Here is a 4,728-nt window from a genome sequence, read left to right as displayed (position 1 = left end):
CCCTGACTGCAGGGAAAGACCTGTTGGCCATGGGTCACACCAAATATTGAAGCTGATTTTGCTCGGTCTCTTCTCTATGTAAGTAAAGTATTATTTCATCCAGTTCTTGACTGTTTGTGTTTTCCTTGGTGACTCTGATACTAAGATCCAGTGGACAGAAATATTTGTAGTCCTGCCCTGAGATTGGTAACTGCTAATGTACAGTACTCTGACGGACAGGAGCTCTCTATACTTTCTGCTCAGTTTTGCTGTGAACCTCAAATTGCTCTAAAAATAAAAATGTATTAATTATAAAAAGAAGTAGCTTAACTCCTACCTCACTATACACAAAAATTAATTCAAGATGTGTTATTAACCAAAATGCAAAAGCTTAAATCATCAAACTTTCATGGGAAAAAGAAAACATAGGAAAATTTCCTTACCACGTGTGTATAAGCAAAATTTCTAAGGTTACAGAAAGCAGTAACTATAAAAATTGATAAATTATACTTTATCAAAAGTTAAAACTTACGCTTGTCAAAATACAAAATTAAGGAAATGAACAGGCAAACCACAGATGGGGAGAAAATATACACAAAGCATACAGCTGACAAAGAAATGGTATCTAGGATATAGAAGGAAACCCTATAACTCAATAAGTAAATAACAACCCAATTAAAAGTGGGCAAAATATTTGAATAGACATTTTATAAAACAAGATATACGAAAGGACAATAAGCAAATGAAAAAGTATTCAATATCATCAGACATCAGTGAGATAAAAATTAAACCTGATTTCTGCAATTTACTGTGAAATGTATAAAAAATAAGATGGCTGGATGACTGGATGGAATGAGGAAAGAGAAGGAAACATGATACCATGAATACAGTAAAATGTTACTGGTCAAATGTAGGTGATGCGTATTAGATGTCTGTGGCAAAAATCCCTTCTACTTTTTAAACACTTTTCATCATCTTGGAAAATATAAAGACAAAAATGCAATGATGAGACTTGAACGTGATTTGCATTAACTTACAAAGTATCCAAAGTAATCTAGGATATGTAAATTATAGATTTTATTTAAATGTGATAAACGCTATAGAAGAAAGCAGGGGACAATATAGGGATTGGGACATTGGAGGTGATTAAAATTTTCAAATAAGGTTGTTAGAGAATCTTCACTGATATGTCTTAAGAATGATTCTGACTCCTGTGATGAGAATAGATTGTAAGGGAACAAAGGTAGAAACAGACCATTTTGGCAGGTAGGGCCATGATCCAGGAAAGAATCGTAGCTTAGATCAAAGGTTATGACAGTAAAGATAGTGAGAATTGGTTTTATCCTAACATACATGAAAAGTAAATGGAAAAATTGAGTTATTGTGGGAGAGAAAAAGAGGGGAGCATTGCTAGAGTAACAATGTCCTTGGGTAGGCAAGGAGGGAATGAGATAGTATATGGAGAGAGACATTGGATTTAGAGAGGAGAATGGATGGATCATTTGTGATAGGAGGGAGGACATGGTATAAGATGCAGATCCTGGCCAGTGGGAAATGTATTTGAGGCAGTCTGTGAAGACTCGTCTCTGATTGCTTCTATTTTCTCAGTGAAATTATCAACTGAATTTCTCTTTACCTTTTAAAATTAGAAACCTACATACTCTTTGACCCAGAAATCCCACTTTTTAGTATCTATCCTATAGAAATAAAACAATGGCATATAAGGACATAGGTATACAAGTTTTTAATTTAACATTATTTACAGTGACATAGAAAAGAATCATCTTTAATGTTCATCATTTAGAGGAAAATAATTTAATACATCTTTTGTTATCCATACTGAATATTTTTTCTTCTTTGAAAATGAATTGTATATATATATATGTGTGTGTATATTTATCTGAAAGGATGGCTGTGTAATATTTTTAAGTGGGCGAGGAAAAAGTATATGCAGTTACCATTTTTAATAAAAACCTTACATGGCCATATGTTTACATAAATATGGGTAAAGATGTTAAAATAAACAACTAACGATTTTAACATTGGTGACTTGAGGGAATACAATTTTTCTCCCCTTTTTATATCCTTGTGTTGCTTCAGATATGGAAAAGAAATACTGCTTTTCCTTCTAAAAGAATATTTAATCATGTCATGTAAAAATATTATTCATGGAATCAAGTTCACATACATAAACTGAAATCGTCTGTAACAACACCACAATTATCAGTCTTCTACTCAGATTCCTCCCAAATGACTTTTATTCCTCACGGAGTCCCAAACCTAGGTGTGTTGCACTTTGGTTTCCAACAGCCTATACCTGTGACTGTTCAAAAGAAGACTACTTTTGCTTGCCTGTGAAGAGAGCTAGAAGTACCTGCTGTTGATGTCTGCTCAGGGTGACTCCTAGCTAATGCTGGTCTGGTACAACACAGGGGTGTGAAAGGCAGCGATCCTCCTCTGGGGCAGGATAACTCTTGAGGTACAGCCTACACTCCAGAGATCCCTGGTGGAATCAGTTTGCTACTATGCTGTAGGGGCCGGGAATTTTGCTGAAATTGCATTCTTGTTTGGCTTTTCCCCTCCCTGTGTCCTCTTTCTCCCACTCCTTACTGGCTTTTCCTAGGAGCGCTTGCTTCATAAATCACTTGCACATGAATTCTTGTAACTGGGTCTATTTCAGGGAAACCCAATCTAAGAAAGTTACACTAAAAAAATACTGCTATTCAATTCTCTCGCTGTCATAATCAAACCTTTACTCTTTAGGCCTCTGCTTTGTTAGGTGACGACTAATTAAACTGTTTCAAAAGAGGATACGTGACTTAGTGTTTTGCTAGGGTTCCCAGATTTTATGTAAGTCTACTCTTAGTAATTGATTATTTTTCACCAATGACTTTAGTGGTTACATTTCAAAAGTCTTTTTGAAAATTGAGTCAATAAAGAACATGTTTAGGAAAAGCCAAGATCTATGGGCTTTTTTCAAATCAAGTTACATTTGTTACCATTTATTTCACATTCCTAGAAGACTTTTCTGGTAGAATTAATTTTTATCGTAATTTTTTAAAGTCAATTTTCTCACTGCTCTGTCCTATTTAAATATACTGGTGTGTTCCACTTTATAACCCACCTAAAAGAAGGATGGCCCAAATCATTAGATCCTGGTCATTACCTCCCATTCCCATTTCTGACCCATTGTTTCTTGGTGTAGTCTTGCCTGGATTCTTGGCTGCCTTGGCTTTGACTCTCAGGCTTCTTTGGTTTGACAGCACATTTGGACACATTTCTGCAAATTGACTCTTGGCATCTCTTCTTGGAACACAAGTGGTATTTGGATTCTGGCGCCATGTACCACAGATATAGGCAAGAGCTTTGCTACCTTCTGAGGAGGCCTCTCAAATTCCAGCCAGCTGGGCCAGGCCTGTCCAGGCTTCCCTCAGAGAGGAGGATTGGAGAGTTGCCTCTTACTGATTTTCCCAAATGTCATTGCTTAACCAGTTTTCTGAAGACTGAGTTTCATGAACGTGGATTCTTGCCTATGGTTACAATTCTAAAATATATTATCCTTATTTTCAGCCTTAGTTTTGGTTATTTCCTAAATTTATCTTGAAAATGCCTATCATCTGTTTGCACTTGTCCTAGTTTTCTGATCTTAAGAGAAGATCATCAGTGAAATCATAGTGTAAAGCCTCTAGGTATTATTTTTGAACTGTAAGCTAGACTTCAAAAAATTTTTTTAAAGATTTTATTTTTATTTAATTATCAGAGAGAGAGAGAGAGCACAAGCAGGGGGAGTGGCAGGCAGAGGGAGAAGCAGGCTCCCCACTGAGCTTGGAGCCAGATGCAGGACTCGATCCTAGAACCCTGGGATCATGACTTGAGACGATAGCAGAAGCTTAACTGACTGAACCACCCAGGCGTCCCTAGACTTTTAAATTTTTAGTGAAATAGGTTTTGTAGTAAATTCTATGAAAATTACGAAGAGAATAACAAATAACACCTACCATAAGGTAGTTTATAGTCTGTGTAAAGAATATTATTTCTGGTTTATAAACTGGACCTTTGGAAGCCACTTGCAAAAGGTACCAGAACCTTCTTCATATGTCTACATCCCTGAATGAATGAGTGAGTGAATGAATAAATTCTTATTGGTCTTTGCTCAAATTTTACATCTCATCTAGAATTCTTTCTTTAGTCCCTATTCCTACATAAATTCCTGCCAATGTTGAGGCTCATCTCAAATTCCTAACAAAGATCCCAGAAGGATTAGATTTGAGGTATGAGATATGACTGGTGGGTAGTTTTAAACAACATGATTGTCAGAACATTATATTTGCTCCCAGTGATTTTCTTTTGAGGGTTGATGAGTTTCTTGGAAGTGGAAAACTATATTTTGTCCAAAATATTAAACCCATGGATGTAACTTATGGTTCAGTAGAAAGCTCCAAAAGCCAAGGTACAAGGAGGACCTTAAACCCTTGCAGAAGTTCTTAGGTTTAGCCACATGGACTAAAGATATTAGTGAATCCTAGGTCTGAGTATGGTGTGGTTCCCAATCCTGAAACCAGTTCCAAACTATCCTAGAAGCATGTGCAGATCCTAGGGACATAAAGTGCTCTCTGTGTGGACTAAAAAGCTGTCGACTATATTCTGAAACACTGGGCTGTGGCAGGCATAGCCTATTGTCCTTCAAAAGTTTATGAATTGTTATTGGAAAGTGATTTCCCATGTTGGTTCCACAGTTCTCAGCTATTC

Source organism: Mirounga angustirostris, unplaced genomic scaffold, assembly GCF_029215605.1.
Source record: "Mirounga angustirostris isolate CCGP_5_RB_7025 unplaced genomic scaffold, mMirAng1.0.hap1 SCAF_7, whole genome shotgun sequence".
Classification (NCBI taxonomy): domain Eukaryota; kingdom Metazoa; phylum Chordata; class Mammalia; order Carnivora; family Phocidae; genus Mirounga; species Mirounga angustirostris.
This window is presented reverse-complemented; position numbering follows the sequence as displayed.